The sequence below is a fragment of the Prosopis cineraria genome, unplaced genomic scaffold, assembly GCF_029017545.1.
Source record: "Prosopis cineraria cultivar Desert tree isolate PC_DT_omini unplaced genomic scaffold, ASM2901754v1 PC10, whole genome shotgun sequence".
NCBI classification, from domain to species: domain Eukaryota; kingdom Viridiplantae; phylum Streptophyta; class Magnoliopsida; order Fabales; family Fabaceae; genus Prosopis; species Prosopis cineraria.
The window spans coordinates 17,283,917-17,309,052 of NW_026555341.1; the positions used below are offsets into that span (position 1 = coordinate 17,283,917).

A 25,136-nucleotide genomic window follows, 5' to 3' on the forward strand; every position below is an offset into this window, starting at 1 on the left:
AATAACATACTTTCCACATTCAACATCCAATAACGTAAAATAAGAAACGGATGATAAGATTACCAAGAAAAAAAGAAGAAACTGAAGATAAAAAATTAATAATATACATATAAATATGAATAAAAAATCATTATTTCTTTATCGTTGTTAGAGGTAGTACAGGACGTGAGGACAATGAAATGAACGCAGTTTGGTCTTTATCTTTTTGGATAATGACAAACCGTAATGCCACGTAAGGTTTCGTCAACGGAGTAAAAAATGGACAAAACATCAAACCCATGCAATTGCAAAACAGCTGGGAATTCCTACGCATGAGGCAACGGCAACTATCTAGCTGGACGCTTCCCATTTTCTGGAATTGTGAGTAAAAATTTTTCTCAGTAACCAAACAGGAAATTCTACCAACCAATGAGGATTTCCACCATGTTATCCCCTATCAGGTGCACTGGCAAACCTTCCGCTCTCTCTTCCATCTCGCCATTCCAACCCCAGAGTTTTCTCCCCATCAAGAAACCATCTTTTCTCGAAATTCCAGTCTCAATCAAGCAAAAACGGTATCTCTGCATGGCTTCGAGTACTAGATCAGAAGATGGATCTCAGAAATCATCGATTCAGGTTCTTTCTTGGCTTATATATTTTTTTGGGGTGATCGTTTTTCCCTTGCAAAATGAAATGCTTTTTCTTGATTATGTGGAGGATTCTGACCTTCAAGTACTTACTGAGCTCTGGATAATCAAAATTAATTTTTTTTATTCCTAATAGTGTCTTATATATAGAGAAAACATCCTGAATTCTGAGTTCCCAAAGATGATTTCTCTGCAGGGAGGGGAAGCATTTTTCAGGAGCGTTTTGGAAGGCATGCAATCAGTGTATTTGAGTAGAAACCCCACAGCGAAGGCCATCTTGGACCTTGTTGAATCTACTGACAATAGTCAAATCTGCTATGACCATCTGGCATTCAGGACATTTGGGGTATTTTTTTTTCCGACTTAATTTACCAAGTTTCCTCCATGACTCAACTTTACTTGTTTAAATTATTGTGTTTTTTACTGGTTTAGCTGGTAACGCTGTAATGCTGAAGTTGAGAGATTAACACAAAGAAATGGGGTGTACGGGACTTATTTAGTTTACTCACATTCCATGCTTCTGAGTCTCTCACACAACACAATATACAATAATTATTTAATGCAGAGGATCTAAATTCTTTTACTGTATGAACTAAGTATAACTACAATACATTGATCAAAAAATGGTATGTTTAGATTTGATTAGAGACCTTCTTCGGTTATCCTCCACCAGGTGCAAAAACTAAAGAGGCATTCATATTTAGGCTCAACTAATATAGATTTTCCACTTTGTTCATTTATTTGCTTTTGCATTATGCAAGAGTTTCCTTGAAAATGAATGATAAATGTTCTGTTTTTTTCTCTTGCCCTTGAAAATGTGTGACATTGCAGGTGAATGGCTACGGAATTGATTCGATGGCTAGTTTTTTGTGGATTATGGCTATAGGCCTCAGGAAGAGTTGAGGTTCCCAGCTAAAAAGTTGAAAGCCCTGTGGTTTTCTCCTCCTAGAAACTCGTTTACTGGTTCTGGCAGTGGTATTCATGGGCCTTTGCCAAGAGTTTTCATATCAGAGTTACTTGTACACCAGACAAGTCCGCAAGCTCAGGTTTGTTTCCACAGTAAGAATGAATGATATGCTTGGTCAGCACTTTAAATCATGTTTTTAGTTTATTCCTTCCAAGCCTTGTGCAGTATGTCTTTCTTTCTTGGCAAAGTTGAAAAACTGATTAGATTTTTTCCCCTTTTTCCGTTGCAATGTGCCCATTACTCATTGCTCCACAGTGTAGGATTCACATATGAACTCTTTCCATCTTGCATTCCATCACTTGAAAAGAAGTCTGATTTATTTATTTTAAACTCTCAGACATGTTCCTTCTTCGTCTTGAGTGAAAATATGGAGAGATGTTATTGTTTTAGCCATCTCAGTTGTAAAAGTTGTGTTTCATGACTTAAGCAACTTGATAGCTGTGCTTGTGGAAATGCGTCCTAAGATCAAATTGGATCATCTACCGTCATACATTTGAAGAGATAGTGATACAAAAGGAAGTGACTGTGGATGGGATCCACTTCCCCTCTTGCACCCATTCTTTCTCTCTCTCTTCCTCTTAGTGCACTATATGTGCTTATTTTTGCAGCTGCAGAGGATCTGAATTGGTTGAGATAGGGTTGCATCCAAAAAATTCATATTCATGCAGCTAAAGCAGCTTAATAATTATAAAATCCTGATTGAAATTTCAAGGAAATTAATTTTTGTAACAATTTCTGTGTAATTAACGGCACTATGTTCAGTGTGCTTGGGTGAAACAGATTGGATACTCTACTCTGAATTTTATTATAGCATTTCAATATCTTTTAGAATTGAGATTCAATATGACTGGTTGCTTTGTGATCTGCATTATGCTATGGTATATTTCCGAATTTCATATCTGAAGTATTACACTTTTCTGTAACTTGCTTGCGAGATGGAACCTATGGCCTATACTTTTCATTTCAATGGCCAGATCATGTTTGAAGCATATTGAAATTTATTTTCAGGAAATAATTAGAAGATACACCAGTACTTCTGGTGTTGGACACAAGTTTGCAGCTTTAGCAAGTTCTCTTGGAATTTTAACATGGGATAAGCCCTCTTATTCTGATTTTCAAACATTGGCAAGGTATTTGACACTCTCTATACGAATAGTAACATCAACTTCAATGTTAAGTCATTCTTTGCATCCATGATACAGATGATTTATTTAAAATGGATGAGTACTATCTTTGGATTTTTTTATACTAATTGAACTTATGTCTTTTTTGCAATCCTTATTTCTTGGTCTAAGTGTGTTACGGTTTTAATGCACAGTGAAAGTGAGTATGCTGCTTGGACCCTCGTCAATGGACATGCCCTGAACCATGTTACTATTTCCACTCATCGACTGAAGTCACATTTGAGAAATATAAAGAATCTGAATCAGTTTATTGAGGAAAACGATATTAGACTGAATTCTGAGGGAGGAGTTCTGAAAGGTTTGTACCTTGATTTGTTACTGGATATACTGAAGTCTCCTAGATTTTGTTAACAATCCAATCATTTATCATACATTGGGCTGGTTTTTACTGAAATGTGAAAACATGGGTGAAAAGTTTTCACCTTTTCCTTTATTTATTTACCTCTTGAAAGTTAGAAAAGATCTAATTCTTGAACTATGTCACTTGCATGTAGAATGGAATGAAATAAAATGAAAAATAGAATTAAAAAAATATAATAATTTTGTAGATGAAACCTGGATTTGGATCCTCTGCATTTTTCTTCACTGAAGTTCTGTGAAGTTGTTTGGTTTTTCAACTTCTTTTCTAGCTAAACTCCTTTTGCTATCATTAATTTCGCCAACTTCATCAAAATCCAAATCCAAAGGAACCCAACTGGACAAAACCATCATTGTTTTTATTACATATTTGTCATTTGGCACTTTGATAAGACCCCATCTCCTGTCACCATCAAAACTCACGCAAAGGAGATATAAAAAGAATGGCAAAGGGCTGAAAAGATGAGACTATTGGTTTAGAAGAAAATACAATGGGTAACAACCAGATGAGATAGAAAAGTAGGGGGAGTAAAGCTAGTGTTTTGGTAGAGGCAATCTAACTTTTGGTCTTTAAATCGGTATGTTCGTGTAGAAGGAGGGAGGAATTTTGAAACTGTGAGGGTGAGGAGAGCTCTGGCCTCTCGAATGCCAGATTGAGGGTGGAGGAAGACTATCTTTCTTCATCATTTTCTTTAGTTATTTTAGTGTGTTAGTGAGTGGCTTGTGTTTGCTTCATCCTTCTATCTTTCTGCTTAGTGTTTTGTGATTCTATTCTGTGGGTGTATGTTGTTTCTCTGTAACTGTAATTTTGAGATTAGCTTGAATCATTATTTCTCTTGTAATCCACTTTAAGTGTTCAGTATCAGTATTTTCAGTGCCATTTGAAGTGTATTTTCTGGTTTTTTTTGCTTGTTTTAAGGTGGCTAGAATAGAGGGTCCTATCACAGTTCCAGAGTTAGGTAAACAATATGTTTCTTAATTCATTCGCTTACTTATTTGCTCCTTGATTTCACTCTCCAACTTTCACTGAATGGAGATTCGGAGTTGGAGGAACTGCTCCCTCTAGTTCATAATATAGTACATACTTTAGAAGCATTGTTTAGTCCAAAATATAGGACATTGGAAAGTTCTTATAATTTTTTTCCATATCGCTACTTTTTATTTTTCTTTTTTTAAAAAAAAAGTTCTATTGGAATTTCAATTTCCATTATGAAGGCACTTATATATGAGATTTAATGAGGGTATAATTAGAAATGTATAAATTTTTTTAATAGATTAAGGTTTCAACTAACTCATTTTAAAACTGTGAATTAGTTATCAATGTTTTATATTGTGAATCGGAGGATGTACACTTTGTGGAGCATGGTTTTCTAACTTGCAAGCCGAATAATTGACATGCTAACTTCACGGCCGGTTTGATGTAGAATGGGAATGGGAATGAAAAAACTCGCTCCCTTAAACATGCAAAACACTCTAAGAAAGTCACTTTGCCATCTTTCCCTCACATTCCTTTCCTCAAATTTGTTTTCCATGCACCAAATGCAGCCTAAAGGTATTGAATATGAATTCACCTCATAGATCATTGCAATTTATTGTTCATTGCCATTAAAAATCATATGATATGACTAAATATTTGTCCCATTACCAGTGAGTCCTGACGGTCTTCTCCTGCAAAGCTCAACTGTAGCAGATTCAGTTGATTTCCTATTCTCTGATGGCATAACCAAATCTGTTCCATGCTCTTACATCGAATTCGCTGAGCGCCTTGTACTGCCTCAATATAGAAATTTGGCTGATTCAGAGGTAAACATCATTCTTTGTTACTGACCCTAAATTTCTAGGTTCTTATTCTGCAGAAGTTTATAATCTGCAAGTTTAATCATGCTCTTGGCTAGAGACCAATTGTTGACAATGATGACTTTATCAATATGTTGCATAAAGTTAGAGTGGTTGAACTTTGTTTCTTCATGGGTCAATTACTGTTTATTGAAGTGACATCAATTTTTTTTTTTTTAAAAGGGGCTTGGTAGAAATGGCCATACTTGGTCTTAAATATAATAGCAGCTTTAAAAATCTGCAGCTCAATAGTAAATATTGGAAGCTCAGTTGTAAATGACTGATCCTTCGTGATTTACATTTGCATGATAGTTTTTGAAAGTCTACGGTTTTAACTTAGTAAGGGCATTTTACTCGCTGTTTATTATTATTATTATTTTTTGGGGGTGGGGGGATGACAATTTCAGACTTTGTGAAAGCATTAATATTGAAGTTGTCAAATTATTGAAATGTCATGGAAGGAACATGATCTTTATTTGTAATTAAAAAATAAATAATTATTAAAATAACCAATGAAATGTGACTGATAAATTTAAAAAGTAAGCAGTAAATTGATTTTTTGGTAATCAAGTAAGGTGTAATTTAAGTAAGGTTACTTGTGAATTGATAGAAAGTTAGTTGTGAATAGATATATAATTTTATGAATCTACGAATAGTCACTTGTGAATCTAAGAATAGTCATTTGTGAATTTATGAAAATTCAGTTATAAATGAATAAATAGTCTTGTGAATTTATACATTATTTGTGAAAGAGTGTCACTTTAAAATATATGGAACCTTTCTTATAAATGGATATGAATAGTTTTAATTGTAATTCAATGATTTAGGTACCTTTCATATTTTTGAATATTCATTCACAATTGATTTTTCAAAAATTCATAAGTAGTTATACTTAAATTCACAAGGATGTATATATTCGTGAAATTGATATCCATTCACAATTGACTTTTCATATATTTACAATTGATCTTTTTTAAATTTATGTCCAGCTTTTCTTAAATTCACGGGTAACTTTCTATTAGTTATTGCAATAATTAGAAGAATTTTGATTGCAAATAAAGTCATAGTCCTTCTCTGACATTATTTCGTTTTGAGGTCTTCAATTGTCATTAATGTCTTTGTAAGGTCCATCATTGTCATTTTTCTTTTCAATTTTGCTCAGCTAAGGACCTGGTTTCATAACTGTCATTTCCCCTTGATCTATTAGTTAGAGATAAAATCATTAATGCTTGTTTGTATGACTTGAACAGGTCAAAGAGCATCATAGGAGGGATGGCTTTGAGGTTGGAAATGCTGACAAGATCTTTGAAAGCACATCCAAGGTGCAGTTAAGTGGAACTGGATCATAAGATGACCAACCAAGATTAAGTACCCTTTATTACTTTCCTTGGAAAAGTGTTAGCATATTATATCTGGATAGTGTAGATTAAATGCTTTTATAATTCATGTGGGTTCTACCTGTAAAGGTGTGTTAAGATTAGGTATTTAGATTTGATATTGTCTCATCATGAAAAATCCTGATATGATTTATGCACCTTAGGCTAATAAATCTATGTTCTTGAAAATGGAGCGGCTAATTTACAGAATTTTAAAATGAGATAGAAAAGAAAATTAGAATGCTGGACGATGTGAGAGACAGTTGTATAAATAAAAATATAATTTAAAATGAATTATGAAAATCAAGTAAGCGTGTTAATATTTTATGATAAACAAACAAACAAACAACAACAAGCCTTTATCCCACTAGGTGGGATTGGTATATGGATTGCAAGACGTCATTATGTTCTATCATTTATCAAGCTTTTAGGAATATTATTAATTAAGAGATCGTGTTCAACAACTTCCAAGAGTGTTCTCTTAGGTCTTCCTCTACCTCGCTTAATCGGACTCAAAGTTATATCTTCCACTCTTCTCACTGGTGCCTCTTTTGGTCTTCTTTGTACATGCTCAAACCATAATCAACCGATTTTCTACCATTTTTTCCTCAATAGGTGCCACCCTCACTTTTTCACGTACGTGCTCATTTTGAATTTTATCTTTACGTGTATGTCCGCACATCCATCATAACATTCTCATCTGTGCTACTCCAACTTTATGCTCTTGCTATCCCGTTAGAGCCTAGCATTCACTACTATATAGCATTGCCGGTTTGATAGCAGTGCGATAAAACTTTCCTTAAAGTTTATTAGGCACCTTACGGTCACAAATAATTCCTTTAGCTTTTTTTCAATTAAACCACCCAGCTTGAATTCTATGTGAAATATCTCCACTGATTTCGCCATCATTTTGAATAATGGCTCCTAAATATTTAAACTTTTCCACTTGAGGTATAATTTGATCTCCCAATTTCACTTTCAAATTATTGTCGAATAGTCCTTTACCAAATTTACAATATAAATATTCCGTCTTACTTCTACTCAGACGAAAACCTTTCGACTCCAATGTCCTCCTCCATAACTCAAGTTTGCAATTAACCTCTTCTCTTGTCTCTGCTATAAGAACTATATCATCCGTGAAGAGCATACATTTCGGAATTTTTCCTTAAATATGTTCCGTCAAAACATTTAAGATCAAGTTAAATAAATAAGGACTTAGAGATGATCCCTGATGTAGTCCAATCTTTATAGGAAAATCCTTTGTTTGACCACCAAGCGTTCTTATACTAGTATTTACCCCCTCATACATATCTTGTATGGCTTTAATATAAGCAATCCGTACTCTCTTTTTATCTAACGCTTTCCAAAGCACTTCTCTTGGTATACGGTCATAAGCTTTTTTCAAATCAATAAAAACCATGTGTAGATCTTTATCTTTACAATGATACTTTTCATTAATCCCCTTAGTAGATAAATCGCCTTTGTAGTTGATCTACCTGGCATAAAACTAAATTGATTCTTAGAAATACTTGTCTCCAATCTTAACCTGTGCTTAATTACTTTCTCCTACAATTTCATTGTGGGGCTCATGAGTTTAATCCTTCTATAGTTAGTACAATTCTGAATATCTCCTTTATTTTTATAAATAGAAATTAATGTACTTCTCCTCCACTCATCAGGCATTTTCTTGGACCGTAAAATCACATTAAATAACTTAGTTAACCATCTCACCCTTTCTTCACCTAAACATTTCCACGCTTGGATAGATATACAATCAGGTCTGTTGACTCTACCATTTGCCATTTTCTTAAGAGCTTCCTTTACCTCCTTATCACGTATTATTCAATAGAATGACAAATTTTGTTCTCCTTCACCAGTTTAAATCCTCCAAGTTACTAGATGAATCCTCTCCATCATTGAAAAGTTTTAAAAAGTAAGTTTCCCATCTATTTTTAATTTCATCATCTGTAACTAAAATTCTTCCCTCTTCATCCTTAATACACCATACCTGTTCTAGATCTCTTGATTTTCTTTCCCTACTCTTGGCAATCTTATAAATATTTTGCTCTCCTTCCTTCATCTCAAGGTTCTTATAAAATTCTTCAAAAGTTTTAGAACGAGCTTCACCCACAGCTCTCTTAGTTTCCTTCTTAGCCATACAGTACCTCTCCCAATTTTCCTCATTGTTACACAAATGTATGACTTTAAAACAGTTCTTCTTATACTTAATTTTGTCCTGTACACTATTATTCCACCACCAAGACTCCTTATCTCTCGGACCAAAACCTTTCGATTCTCCCAAAACTACTTTTGCAACCTCTCGTATCTTTTTAGCCATATCCTCCCATATGATGTTAGCACTTTCTTGAGATTCCCAAATTCCTTTATTCAAAAGATTTCGCTTGAAAATATCTTTCTTTTCACCTTTTAATTGCCACCACCTAATCCTTAGTGTTACTACTTGTCGACGTTTTTGGATTTTACTCATAATACACACATCAAGGACTAGGACCCTATGTTATGTCGTTACAGCATCTCTGGGGATCACCTTACAATTTTTACAAAGTCTTCTATCTATGTTCCTAACCAAAAGAAAATCAATCTGTGACCTTGAGGCTCCACTTTTATAAGTGATGAGATGCTCATCTCTCTTCTTGAAACAAGTATTGGCAATCTTAAAATCATACGCCGATGAGAAATCAAGAAGAGTTTGTCCTTCATTGTTTAGCTCTCCAAAACCAAAACCACCATGCACCCTCGCATACTGACCAGCTTCTCTCCCGACATGCCCATTAAAGTCTCTAATAAAAATCTTTTCACTCTGTGGTATGTGTCGAATCAACCCTTCCAGATCCTCCCAAAATAATTCCTTAAGACCGGCTTCTGTCCCGACTTGCGGCGCATAAGCGCTAACAATATTAATAGTCTCACATCCAATTATTATTTTTAAGGAAATAATTCTGTCTCCAATTCTGCTAACTTCTACAACATTCTTCTTCCACTCCTTATCTATAATGATGCCTACTCCATTACGTGCACTTACTTTTCCTGTATACCAAAGTTTGAAACCTTGAATATCCTTAGCTTCTTCTCCACACCATTTTGTTTCTTGCAGGCAAAGGATATTGATTTTCCTTTGAATCATAACCCCTACAACCTCTACAGATTTACAATTTAATGTCCCAACATTCCAAGTACCAAATCTAATTTTGCTCTTATAGACTAACTTCTTTAGCCGCGTGCGTTCAGAATGACGCGGTAATCCTTGCTCATTTAACACTACATCCGGGTGCCGATGCAGCTGCTGTAACTCACTTATCATTGTACTCGAGCCATGCAGTGCGTTGCTTACGGACAACGACCTTGCATTAACATTATAACGTCTATTGTCCATGTTCATGATAGATTCAACAAAGTTTTACATTGGCTGTTGATGGCCTAACACAACCCTCGTCCTTTATCCGGGCTTGGGACCGGCTATAAACATAGGCGGAGTTTAAAATTTTATGATATATTTATAAAATACAATTTAGGATACTGATTAGGATGTTGTTGGTGGTCATGTTTATTGAGAGGCTAATGAGTTATTTGTTCTACTGGTAACATTACTTTTCTCATTTAGAATGGGTCTTGGGTTTGAATTCAGTGCTGACATGTTTGCGTGTGTTTATTCGGCAATACATGTGGCATGATATTGATGTTCATTTTGAGTTTTACTGGTTCAACCATAGGTCACATATGAGCTCTAGGTGGAATTTTTTCTTCCCAAATTCCATCTCTTCTAACTTCCTTTTTCGGTTGGTTACTAATTTCTTTTTTTTTTTTGGGAAATAAAGTCAAATGACTGTGTTACCTAAAAAGCATAAACAATAGTCTTACAATTAAAAAAAAAGGATAATTACAGAGAAAAAGATCAACATGCCTATTATTACTATTTATGATCTATTATTAATCAGCTTATTGTATAAGATACAGTTTATTAAGGTTTGACTCATGAAACTGTGCAATGTTAATTTAGTGGTATATTTGTTATGTAATTAATTAGTCACAAGATATCTTCGTTTATTGAGAATAATTTGGTCTTTTCACATTAAAAAATAATTGCACTTGGATTTTTGGACCAGCAGAAGTATATTAGAATGAGACTACAAAGAAATTATTTTCCTTCAATGAGCCTCATATGAGATTCGCCCATTTTTTATATGACACTTATTTTATTTTTCTCAACTAAAAATCAAAATCTAATTTTTGTACATAATCTCATTTAGTACTTGACAATAATATTTAACAGAGGTATATTGAATAATAAATATTAGAATAAAATATCTTAGTTTAACATTTTAATAAGTATGGGGTAACACATTTTATAAGTTATTATCTATATTTTAATTTTTTTTTGGCAAATATCTATATTTTGATTTGACTTGGTTTGGTTTAAACAAGGTGAGAAAGTTTAGAGTGGAGATAAGTTGTTATTTTCTTTTCCAAAAGTCATAATAAAAAGAAAAGAAAAGGGGGAGAGAAATTAATTCATTTAGGCTTACAAAAACTTATGTATATTACAAAGAATAAAAGATGAAGATGAATTAATTAATTTACACTAATGAAAAATTAAGTACTCCCTCTGTTAAAAAATTTAATGCATTCTTTTGAGGGATTTGATATTAAAAAATATGATTTATTTTTAGTATTTCAAAGTATAATTAGTGTGCCTTTTTAAAAAAGCCTATAATAAATAAATTACTTTATATTTATTTTAAAGTGAATTGTCCTATTAAATGAGCATAAATATATAAATATGGTGTTAGTTTGAAAACAATTAACAACTTTATTGGAGCAATATTTATTTAAAAATATTTTATATTTTTAAATGAAAAGAGTATCTTTTCATTTAATATTGTAAAACTCATGTTTTTTAGTAATTGCATATCTATAAGTAATATTGATGCATTGATTTTTTCTACGGTAGCAATGCTAAAAAAAGAAAGAATATTTATCTTAAAGGAAATAATATAGGGAGAATTTCAATGACCACACTCATTTAAATTTAAAATCCTTAAATTTTTAAAATTTTATTGCAGTTTAGGGATACTGATTTGATACTAAATTTTTTAAAAAAAATGAAAAAATTGCCTTTATTTAAATTAATATTAGAACTGTCTTATTTAACTTGTTAATTGCCTTACTTTACTTGTTCATTTTTTTACAAAATGTTGGTCATTGCCCTAAGTCACTTGCTCATTTCCTTAAAATGAAATCAAGTGAAAGTTTAACAATGAATAAGTGAAATAGGACAATGAATAACAGTTTATAAGTAAATGAACAACATATAATATAGGAATCAATAAGTTATCTTAAGATTATTTAAACACCTAAAATAAAAACAAGTTAAGTAGGGCAATTATAATAGTCCATAAGTAAATTAATAAATGAAGTTGGATGATGAGCAAGCAAAGTAAGGAAGTTCTGATATTAATTTAAATGAGGGGCAATTTTGTCATTTCTTTCATAAATTTAAATCAAATCAGTACCCTTAAATTGTAGTGTAATTTTAAAAATTGAGAGGTTTTGAATTTAAATAAGTGTGATCAATGAGTTTTCATTGAAATTCTCCCTATAATATGTTCTTTATGCCTGTTAAGAGTGGTGATTTAGGATTAAGGCCAAACTAGCGAGTGAATATCTTGTTGCTAGCTAAACATATATCCTTTTCAAGAATCTTATAAGACAATCCCTTTCAACACCAATGCCTCAAAATTATTTTTAGGCACAACTATGGAAGCTCAAATTGTCTATGAAGTATCTATTGTGTGTGGAAATTGATCAACAGTGCAATTCCAAGTGGGAATTCATTGCTCATGTGTTTGAATAATGTCCCTTCATAAGAGCCATATGGTTTGAGCTTTAATCATTAAAACTGATTTAATTGGCCAAACTGGAATTCGTTAGTGGATAAGGGAATGGAATTTCAGTTTGGTAGTAATTAGGGATAATTGTATTAAAACTGATTCCTTGCTATGAAGTATCTGTTGTGTGTGGAAATTGATCAACAGTGCAATTCCAAGTGGGAATTCATTGCTCATGTGTTTGAATAATGTCCCTTCACAAGAGCCATATGGCTTGAGCTTTGATCATTAGAACTGATTCAATTGGCCAAACTGGAATTCGTCAGTGGATAAGGGAACGGAATTTCAGTGCGGTAGTAATTAAGGATAACTGTATTACCACAGCTCATATGGTGGAAAAGAAATCAAGCAATTCATGAATATATATGTCATTCTAATTCCTTAGAAGATCATAAGAGATTTCAGTGGAATTATTCATTACTTGGATTCTGCTTGTAAGTAGTCTTTCCCTAAGCCAATTGTTCATCAATCACAAGCACCCATCTTACAAAATCAAAATATAACACTTGCCCAAGTGTTATCCAAAAATTCACACAATTCAAATAAACTAAGTGTGGTTAAGGAATTAATCCTAAAACCAACTTAGGAAACAAACCATTTAAAGCCTTTAAAAAAAATTTATAGGTTCTACCTATAGCACGCGGAAGCAAGCTAGACGAAAGTGAAATAAAAAGATGCTGTCATGACAGCATTAAAATGCTGTCATGACAACCCTCCTGGGCCAACTTCCAGAAAGCACCGTTTCATCATTCAACCCCCGATCGAAGTAATTTTAAAGCTCACACGTTACATTCAAAGGGTACTATAAGTATACTAAATTTCAAAAATATCCAACGGTCGGATTTAAAATTAGACATGTTAAAATTGGATTATTTTTCCTGTCATGACAGTACTTCCGGACCAACTTCCAGAGTGCACCATTTCATCATCTGACCTCCGATCGGAGTGATTCTAAATCCTGCATGTCACTTTTAAAGAATACTATTAGCATACTAAATTTTGAAAAGATCTAACAGACGGATTGAATTTTGTGCAGGTTACAAAATCAACACTGTAGCTGTCATGACAGCAATTTAATGCTGTCATGACAGCACCTCCAGACCAAATTCCGGAGTACGTCGTTTCTTCGTCCGATATCCGATCGATGTGATTCCAAAGCCCACATGAAGCTTATAAAAGGTTTTACTTGTGACCCAAATTTTAGAGAAATCCAACGGTCGGATTAAGATTTGGACACCCGGATGCAAAAGTGCAGCTTTTTGGTAAAAACCATTTTCAAAATTGTCCAAATCTCATCCTAATGATCACAAACCTGTGGGAACACTTTGGACACGTCAAATAAGATTAAAAACACCTGATAGAACATTCAAATGATGGAAAACCCCCATACATCAAAATTTGACCACCCGGGTGCTATTTCCCAAAATGGACCCTAAGCCCCCAAAATGCACAAATCATACAAGGGTGGTCACAAATCAATCTAAATACCATGTATTTATATAAATACATATGCTAAACATTTTCACTTGGCTCAGAGCTCCTTGTGGGGCCCACGCACCCACTCTCTCTATCCAAGGTGTATGTTTGCCCATAGCACACCATTTGCAATGCAACCACTTTGCATTTGCTTATAAAATCACATATATATCAAAATAAAGATCTGCTTGTAATAGAAACTTGGTCTACTAAGTAAATCCATCAAAACTATACACCATAACCAAGTTTCCTAGCCACAAGTCTGCAAACAGACAAAAATTCATACACAAGCACACAATACACACATATTCACACACACATACATAATCATATCCTACTGGCACCCTAATCTTAAATACATTACAATATATTTGCTCAAAAGAAAGGGGTTGCAGTTCTTTACAAATCACAAGCAAACCCCTAGCTTTGCTCCTTTCCCCGTCCACCACTGGATCCTTCGCCTGGACCTAGAATATTGAAAAGAAAGGGGTGAGACAACCACAGTCTCAGTAACAGCAAAATCTACATTGATTATTACAAAGTAAGCCATAATCAAATAAACGAATAATAAATTCAACATAGTATACAATTTAGCCATTTAAAATGCATGAATGCATGACCTAGGCCGGTATGGCCTTTCATGACCAACAGAATGTCCCCTGGCACTCTTTAACTCGCAGGTAAACCTTATACCTACTTGTACCTCCACAGGCACAAAACATAATCTAAGGCATGATCTAATCCACCGAACCTCCTATGCCCCTTCGACGTGAATCCTAAGCAGTTGAAGCTAACTCCCTCCCAGAGCCAGCCCAACTTACTTTCCATGTGAGGGCTACCTTGGCCTAGGCACTCAACCTCACACTTCATATGTTGGATTCCCTCCCCCACTGAGAGGTGTCGAACACTCAATACACTAACCACTTTAGTGCACTGAGCTCACAATACGTAAGACAACACTGAGTACTGACAGTGTGCCATAGAATATCAAAAATCCACACCTTCTCATTGGTGAACTCCCACCGAGATTATGCCTTTTACTCTTGTCTACCTTTCCTGAGTATTGACCATTCAACACTCTAAAGTAGTATAATATTTATAAATCTCATTTCCATAAAAACATTGTTATTAAACAATTAGAAAACATATTTGCACTATAATCAAAGTAGTACCCCATAACCCCTTATAAAGCACATTTAATCTTTTAAAACATGTAATGCATGATAACTAGTAATATTTATTCAAAAATAACTAAAACAAAGTAATAAAAAATATAAATTCCCCTGTTACCTCAACCCTTTGGTACCAAAAGGGTTCCCCTTATACAAAATAGGGCTCGGCTTATTCCTTACTTCTCAATAAGTTCCACCAACAATTTTCTACAACATATAAGTGATCCACATCACTTATCATGACAAATAGCATCAATGAAGACTATAACTCATACCACACAACTTGGGTCTATGAGCCATAATCCATCCCAATGGTCCATATATTTAACCAACCATTCACATAGTATCACTTAACCACCAAAACCATTTATTAGCCATCACTAGGCTAAATTTCTAATTTATATAAAATTTTTAATCAATTAAAAACCTTTACTTAGTGCCACCAACTTTCACCATTAGCCCTTATAATGAAAACCAAACCTTAATTTAAATCTTATTGGGCTGAAATAGCAAAATTATAACTAAATCAATAAGCTTAAACCATTAAAGAGCAAAAACCCAATTTCTCAGGATTTATTTTGTGCCCAAAACACCTCTTTTCATCCAATTATCCACTCAAAATATTAGATCACTATATAGAAACTCAAAACATGCTCCATAGGATTCAAAGAAATAAAAGCTTACAAGAATAAAGCCTTTGGGATCAAAATCCAAAAATCTCCTCTTCCAAAAATTGAAGAAAATCAAGAGAAAGAGAAGAGGATTGAAGTAGGGAGTTTATCTATCGTGTAGCCGAGCTCACAATGGTCACAAAGACTCCTAGATCCAAGCCTAACTCCTTCCCTTTCTCTTCTCTTCTTCCTCTCTCCCTCTCGTACGTTTCCTTTCCTTTCTTTTCCAATTCAGTTTTGCGTTTCTGCATCATTTTTGGCCTTTAAATTGCTGGTCAAAAATTTTGGGAAAAATTACAAGAAAGGGCCCAACATTTTTTATTATTGCACAAAAGCTCGGGTCAACTTTGGTAATTTTTCTCATAGTTAAAAATCAAATAAAACCAAACTTTTGCTTAGTAAAATTCAAACTCTGAGCCTCTATTAAATTATTTTAAATTTTAATTTAATTATAGATATTTTATTTTATTTTTAAAATAAATTTGAGTCTTAAAATTTTTAGGATGTTACACAAAATGTCTTTGATTTAATTAACCGAGGATGGAATATTTGGATCAAGAAGTTCAAGAGCAAAAGGCATTGGAAATGTACAATTCTTATCAGATTCATGGGGGGTCTTTTACTATTCTTACCTGAATTTAAGATCCCTTTAATCTATAGCTTGCATGTGTGCCAAGCTGGATTATTAAATTTTTCCAAGACAATGCAAAACTACCTGAATTTAAGATTTCTTGCATGTGTGTGAAGCTCTCTCCTCTGCATTATTAAGTTTTGCCAGACAACAGTTGGGACTGAGATTCAATAAACATAGTTGGCTTCAAGACTCACTTCCTAGCTATATCCCTTAATCCCTAAATTGCCCTTCCTCCATTGATAAAGATCTGATTCACAAGTTAGAATGAGTGAATCTTAAATGGCTTGTTGGAGATGATTGTCCCTTTCTGTTGTCTAAGAGGCTGAAGAAATATAGTCACCCAGACGAAACAAATCTAGTGATTCAAGATAACCCTAAATTGGTTGGCAACTGCTCCTTTGCTAAAGGTAAAAGTCCTGGTAAATTGAAAGGCAAAAAGATAAGAAATTTCAAAGCTAAATAGATTGATTTTGATGCCCTAGTTGATGTTCCAATTAAAGGAGATCTTCCTCCTAATGTGGTTTTTCTTGCCCCACATTTTCTCTCAATTCTTCTTCTCATAGGCTCAGTGGCTTGCCTTCAAGGGCCACTAAGTAGCCATGAGTCTTCTATCCTAGAATTGTCAGGGTTTGGGGGCTACCCTAACTAAGAATCATCTCAAATTCCTTTGCTTTACACATAAGCCCTCATAGTTTTTCTTCTAGAAACAAAAATGAAATAGAATAAGATCAAGTGTCTGAGAAGAAGAGGTGGTTTGATCATGGTTTTTCTCTAGATCTTAAGGGTCATTGAGGAGGACTCTGTCTTTAGTGGTCTAATACTGTTACTTTGGAAGTTCATACTGCCTCAAGGAATTTTTTCCACACTACTATTTATAACACAGGTTGAGATTAGAGACAAGTATTTCTGAGAATTAGTTTAGTTTTATACTAGGTAGATCAACTACAGAGGTGATTTATCTACTAAGGGGATTAATGGAAAAGTATCGTTGTAAAAATAAAGATCTACACATGGTTTTTATTGATTTGGAAAAAGTCATGACCGTATACCAAGAGAAGTGCTTTGGAAAGCGTTAGATAAAAAGGGAGTACGGATTGCTTATATTAAAGCCATACAAGATATGTATGAGGGGGTAAATACTAGTATAAGAACGCTTAATGGTCAAACAAAGGATTTTTCTATAAAGATTGGACTACATCAGGGATCATCTCTAAGTCCTTATTTGTTTAACTTGATCTTAAATGTTTTGACGGAACATATTTAAGGGAAAATTTTGAAATGTATGCTCTTCACGGATGATATAGTTCTTATAGCAGAGACAAGAGAAGAGATTAATTGCAAACTTAAGTTATGGAGGAGGACATTGGAGTCGAAAGGTTTTCGTCTGAGTAGAAGTAAGACGGAATATTTATATTGTAAATTTGGTAAAGGACTATTCGACAATAATTTGGAAGTGAAATTGAGAGATCAAATTATACCTCAAGTGAAAAAGTTTAGATATTTGAGAGCCATTATTCAAAATGATGGTGAAATCAGTGGAGATATTTCACATAGAATTCAAGCTGGGTGATTTAATTGGAGAAAAGCTAAAGAAGTTATTTGCGACCGTAAGGTGCTTAATAAACTTAAAGGAAAGTTTTATCGCACTGCTATCAGGCCGACAATGTTATATAGTAGTGAATGCTGGGCTCTAACGGGACAGCAAAAGCATAAAGTTGGAGTAGCAGAGATGAGAATGTTACGATGGATGTGCGGACATACACGTAAAGATAAAATTCGAAATGAGCACGTACGTGAAAAAGTGAGGGTGGCACCTATTGAGGAAAATATGGTAGAAAATTAATTGAGATGGTTGGGCATGTACAAAGAAGACCAAAGGAGGCACTAATGAGAAGAGTGGAACATATAACTTTAAGTCCGATTAAGAGAGGTAGAGGAAGGCCTAAGAGAAAACTCTTGGAAGTTATTGAACGCGATCTCTTAATTAACAATATTCCTAAAAGCTTGATAAATGATAGAGCATAATGGCGTCTTGCAATCCATGTAGCCGATCCCACCTAGTGGGATAAAGGCTTGTTGTTGTTGTTATTGTTACTATTTATAACACCTTTTTTCACTCAAGCTGTTGCTGTACTTTTGTTTGTGGTCCACCAAGAGAAGAATTGAAGGAATTATGGTGGAGTCAAATAATCCATTAATCTTGGTGATGCTACCCCTTAGTTCTGCATAGTTGATTTCAATGAACTCCAATATTGTTATGAAAAGCATGGTGGAAGGACTCTTCTACCTAAGTCATCTAAACTTTTCCATCTATTTTTATGTTCTTATAGTATGATGGATTTGAATTACAGTGGCCCTAGTTTATGGCCAACAACTATAAAGGAGAAGGTGTCATCAGGGAAAGACTTGATTGCTTTATTTGTAATGTCAATTGGAGACAATTGCATAAGAATGCTTTACTCTTAGTTCTTGATCTTGTAGGGTTTGCCCACTCACCACTTTTGCTAAACTTGGAAGCCAATGTAGTTCAAAAACTTAAGAATTTTGTTTTGAGCTCTTCTAGCTAGATCATCATAAATTTCTTCACATTGTTAAAGAAAATTGGGACTCTCTTAGTCCTAATCTATAGATGGAAATTTCATAGTTTAATAGGAATTTTATGCATACAAGAAAAGCTCTTTTGGTTTAAAGCAAACATAATTTTACTAATTCTACTATCCTAGTTAGTAAGCTAATGGTGGAACTAATAGGATGTTATGAAGGCAAATGGTCTGATACCAAAGCTGATCTAGCGTGTAATCTCAAATGCAAATTGGAGTTGCTCAAGAACAAAGAGGAAAAAAATGGTTCTAACACACCCTTATTAACTGGTGCAAATGAGGTGATAAAAACTCCAAATTTTTCCACATGAGCACTATCTGTAGGCACTAGAAAAACAAGATTCAAAGATTAAAAAATTAGAATGGAGATTGGATAAACTCTCATAAGGAGATCAATTTTCAATTGTCCTCCTTTTACGATTCCCTCTTCCAATCTATGGGCTCGAGGGACTTTTTTGATGTCCTTAGCTTTGTTGAATGGCTTATTACTAAGCTAGAAAATGAACTTTAGGTGGCTCCTTTCTCAAATCAAGAAATTAAAAAAGTAGTCTTTGATTTAGGAAGCACTAAAGCCCTTGGCCTCGATGGCTATCTGGGAATGTTTATCATAAGGTGTGTCATATTGTGGGTAGTCAAATCTGTGCTGTGGTGAAATAATTTTTAGCAATAATGGATTTCTATGGGAACTTAATGAAATGGATCTAGTTATGATCCCAAAATTTGATATTCCTGAGTTTATAGGTCAATTTAGACCTATAAGTCTTTGTAATTTCTTATACAAAATTTTCTTCAAGCTGATTGCAAGTTGATTGAAGTCTATCATGCCCCACATAATGTTTGAGAACTGAAGAGCTTTCATCCAAGGGTGAGTTGTCCAAGACAATATTTTTATTGTGTATGAATTCTTCCACTACTTAAGAACCGGAAATGGTAAATATCCTAAAGTTGCTATCATAATATGTAACATCCCAAGTTCTTAATCCGAAAACTAATTAATGATTAAGGATAAATTAGTAAATTAGTGGATTAATTAATTAAATCATAATTTTGAATTTTGAATTTATATTTTAGGTCATTGGATAATCACATGATCAAGATTAGATGGAAGTAGAGTGATCCAAGAAAGAGTGGGAAAGCTAGAGTAAGAAATGACTCATTGTGCTATATGCTACGGCATGGCACAATATACCGCAACACATGAAACAATAATTTGACTTTAAAGTTAGGTGTCCAGCTAATGGAACGAAGAGAAGGGGAACAAAAACATAGAAGCATTGTAGAGAAGGAGTAAAGCTATACTAAGGCAAGGAAGTTTAAGCACCTAGGAGATAGTTTCGACTTATTATCTACTAGGTAAGCTTAATACCTTCTTACTCATCTAATCTATCCCATTCTCTCTTAGTTTGAGATATAGAAAAATTAGATTGTGAGGTTTTGAAGGGTTGTTTTCTAGCCTAATAGCCGTAAAAGGGTTATTGGAAGTTAAATTAAGAAATTATAGCTAATTTGGTAGTTGATTGTTGAGTTTTGAGATTTTGGCTCAATTTTAGTCTTAATTGTGAGGTTTTACATTGTGAAAAGCCTATGTTGATAGTAATGGATTCACCAAAAGTTGTAAGAAGTTTATGAAAGTTGGTTAGGACTTAAAGTGGTCTAATGATAGAGATTAGAAGCTTAAGCTAGTTTAATAGTAGTAATAAGTACTTATGCTCAATTTAGAATTTACATATATCACTTAATCTTTGTAGATTGTTGTGGCGCAAGTGTTTATTGAGTGGTTGAAGAGAAAATAACAAAAAAAAAATACCATGGATAACCTTTTTTGATAATAAAAAGGTTGAGATAATTAGATAATTCATACTATTTATTGATTTGTTTAACTGTTTATGAGTAAATTAAAAAATTAAGTGTTTATTATATATTTAGATAGTATGAGTTAGAATTTTAAAAAGAAAAGAGAAAATGATTTTGAGAAAGAAAATATTATATGTTTATTATGGTGTTCCTAACTAAATTATAAAGGATAAGAAATATGAATATGACATAGTGTGTGAATTGCATTGTGTGTGCAAGTCTAATAATGCATTTATGTGTGTATAATTTATTATCATAATAGTAAGGGTAGGAGTTCATCCTAAGAGGAGTAGTCTTGGAAATTCATATAGTCGGGTTAACAACATAGGATATCTGGTGTAGCAATATGTGATGTACAATTACTATACATCTAGGTAGTAATGACATGATTATGAGCTCTTTAGTACCTGGAAGGATATGGTGGAGTATACGATACCCTGATTATGTGTGTTATAGGAGGAATTTATAATTCAAAACTGGGATAGAACACCTTTGGCCGAGTAGTTCTCTTACCCTATGTTTGGCTGAGTAGAGGGGAGGGGAAATTTTAAATTTTCCTTCCCTCCCTTCCCCTCCCCTTGTTTGGTAAGGTGGAATAGGAGGGGAAATTTTAAAATTTTCCCTTCCCTCCCCTCCAAAACCTTCCCCCCCTAAATTAGGGGGATGTCCCCTCCCCTCCCCTTAAACCAAATAGGGCCCTATAAATGAGCTCAGATCAATTTATATGGAACTGGTCCAGTGCGTAGCCGGATTTAGTTAAAGGTAGATCCTGAGGTTTACATGGAGAGTATGATCATGCATGTAATATTGAATATATCAATATATATATAGTAGCATGTGATTTATAATAATGTTTTATTTACTTATTTATAATTTTACTTGTTAATAAATAGTTGTGAATTATTTTGGTTAGTGAGAATTTGTCTCACCTTGTAGTTACTATTTTATAGGTTGAGACATCAATAGGAGTAGAAGGAAAGACTTGGGCCAAGAGTAGTGAGACTGGTATTGTATGGCTCTTCTTTGTAATGTGTAATGAGTGTCTTTGTGTGTGTGTAAATGTTTATAAGTTTTCATAAGAATGTATTAACATTTTGGTTGCACTTATATAATTGCATAATGTGTATATCTTAGCTTGAAATGTGAGAACGTGATAAAATGTGACAGGAAGAATGAGATATTAGTACAAGTGCATGTTATATGTTTGGTTTGATGTGTTGTATAGAATTTGGCCAAGATAGATTATTTTATGTAAATATGCAAAGTGGCCCTGTTGATGTGAATCAGGGTATTTGGATAGCCAAATTAATTTGTCAATGCATGGTTATTGATATGATTGTCTAATTGTTGAATATTGTCCCATTGGATCTGATTGAGGCTTGAAAATGACTAATGATACAAGTTTGGCAAATAGGACTCTTGGTTGCCAAGAAATGACATAAAAATGTTATTTTACATTAGGGTGTTCAGTTTTCAAATGAAATATTGGAATGAAGTGAAACTTATTTTATTAGTTAGATTATGAAATAAGCTATGTATAAGTACTTAAATTATTTCAATCAAACCTCATATGTGAAAATAGGGGACATCAAAAGTTCATTACAAATGAGCTGTCATGACAGTAAATACTGTCATGCGCACCATAGCATGCACAAAATGAGAGCTACATTTTATGTGCCATATGCTAAGGCATATGTGCTTGAATGGGCAAAAATAATATTTTTGCCCTTGTTTCCTTATGTAATATGATTTTGCATTCCTATTTATTTTTATTGTGTGCAAATACCTATAATTTGAGTTTTAACCTATCTTTTAAAAGAAGTTGAGATCCCAAACATTTTCAACGATTTATTTTCTATAGTTTAACCTTTGTTGATTATGGTAAATGTAGGAGTTTAATGATTTCTAATTACTTGTGTGGTAAATTGAGGTGATTAATTGATAATGTCAAGGCGAACATTACAAGATAGATATGAATAAAGCTAGAGCCGGTAATTTGGGTGGGCTGGGCTCAATTCAGGCCGGGCTTATTCGGATCAGGCTTAAAGTATCCTACCCCTTCTAAAAAGTTCATATAGCCAAGTCTGGCCCTAATACTTTCGGGCTTCGAGCTATTCGGGCTGGCTCGAATACCCAAAACTTTTTAAAAATATTTTTTCTTTATTTATTGAAAACCAATTTTAATTTTTAAATAATTCTATTAAGCGTAAATATTATCTTAATTTTAAAAGAATAAAATAAAAAAATAACTTATCAACTTTATATTTAAATAGCTCTGTTATTATTTTGTTGTATTATCTATAATTTATTCATGAATGTTTCCTTTACTTGTAAATTAATATCTTAGTTGTTCAAATATTACTCTTGTCATATTCATATATAAATATTTTATATATTTTAATTAAATTATATTATTTTAATTATGATTAAACTGGTTTTAATTTAATCACAGTTAGACTACTAACTTAAAATTATTATCTGATTAGTTCAAAATTTTAATAACTTTTAGGTAAATTGTACTTTTTATTTTTATGAATATAAAAAAAAATGCCATCATTATATTATATAAAAAAAATTATTTAATTATGAGTAAAAATTATTTTTTTTTGAAATCATTTTCTTTAACTTTTTATATTGTTTAACTCTTACATAAAAGGGATTCTCACTCTAATTTACTCTTAATTTTTAATCAAATCTAGCATGGACAATAACTACGTAATTATTCAAGAATATTATTCTATTTATTATGCTTATCTAGTAGTAGAGTCGGGAATTTGTGCATGTCTAAGTTTTATTTTAAAATTATTTTAATTTTATTTTTACTTTAAAATTAATTATCTTAATTCATAAAAAATATAAAATTATTTTTTTATATGCAAAATGATTTTATAGGACTCAAAATTTTTTTAACAAAAATTGGGTCCTAAAATATTTTAAAATTAATATTAAAATATATTTTAAATATTATTTTGAGATATTTTATTGATTAAAAATAATAAAAATATGAAAGTAACTATTTTTAATTTTTTAAAAAAATAACTACTTCAAAACACTTATATATATAGTATTTTGGTATAAAATAATATAAAACTTAAAAAATTAATAATATTTATCATATTTTATATATTTTTTTAATATTTTTTTATTCAGGTATTCGGGCTCTAAGCTTGAACGCGATCGGGCTTGGCCTGAATATCTCGGGCCTATTTGGGCCACCTGAATAGGCTCGAACAATAAAAAAAAAATATTTTTTTAGGGCTTGGTCTTAAATTTTTCAGCGGGTTTGGGTTAGCCCGCTGGGCTCGACCCAAATTATCGACTCTAAATAAAGCCTTTGACCATGTTGAGTGAAACTTTCTTCAGGTATGCTTTTAAAACTAGGTTTCTTTGAGCATTGTGTTGCTAAAATTATGGCGTGTATTACTTCTGTACACTTTAATTTTCTGTTATTAGGTAGGAAGATCTCTAAAGTTGTTATGTCCCATATAATTATAAAAAAATTAATTAATTAATTAAAAGTTAAGTTAAGACATTTTGATATTATTTTTATATGATTTAGATAAAAGAAGTGTGGTTTTTTAGTGCCCTTATTAGACAAATATTCTCCCAGCTTTAGGTTCGAATGTCTATTGCATTGGGAACATTTTTTTTAGCTTTAAGAAATTCTCATTTACCCTACTAAAAATTATAATAAAAAATAGAAGCAGCAGTAGCAGTAGGAGATTTTTCCAATTCCTTCTCCCTTCCTTCTCATTTACACAATACCGACGGTGAGAAGAGAGAGAAAGTTCACAACCCATTGTCCAAAACCTCACCATTTCTCCCCTTCTTTCATTCCTTCTTCCTATTTCTTCGAATCAACTGAGACCATGAGAAATTTTGAACCCAAAGCCCCTGCCATCCTTTGTCATCTTTATTCTTTTCATTGCTTGCTGCTAGTGTTTGGGCTCATCATTAATTCACTGTTATTGGGGTTTGAGCCACGAGTTTGTCCTCTCCCTTATTTTTTCATCGACCTCTTGTCTTCTTTTGCTTCAGGCAACAGTAGCATTCAGGACACTCTCCCCTATTCTACATTGTCGCTGTGCTTGTGTGGCTGGGGAGAAGCTTCAATCTTCTCCTTCTTCTCTATACATGGCTTGTGTGTGTGTGTGAGCTAAGTTTGGCTCTCTTCCTTCTCAATGCTAGATTATTCTTCTTCCTGGTTTAGTGTTATTTACTCTTCTGGTAAGTTGAATCTCACTCCTCTTTTCCTCATATGTGTTGTGTTTGTGTTAAATTGTTGAAATTTGATATTCCCTCCTTTTTTAAGGTGTTGCTTGTGTTTGGTAGTAGGGATTAAATTTTTTTTCCTAAGCTTAAACTAATTTTATAAGGAATGAATTTGGGAAGGTCTGTAAATTTGATATGGATATTAATATTGTTGGAAAAGGGGCTAGAAGAGGAATAAGGTTGGTAATTCAGTATGAATATTGGT

At 33.1% G+C, this 25,136-nt stretch overlaps 1 pseudogene; it reads left to right on the forward strand.

The window, feature by feature from the left end:
• The first annotated feature begins 292 nt into the window (after nucleotides 1-292).
• Nucleotides 293-6,535, forward strand: LOC129322942 (uncharacterized; annotated as a pseudogene).
• The last annotated feature ends 18,601 nt before the right edge of the window (nucleotides 6,536-25,136 follow it).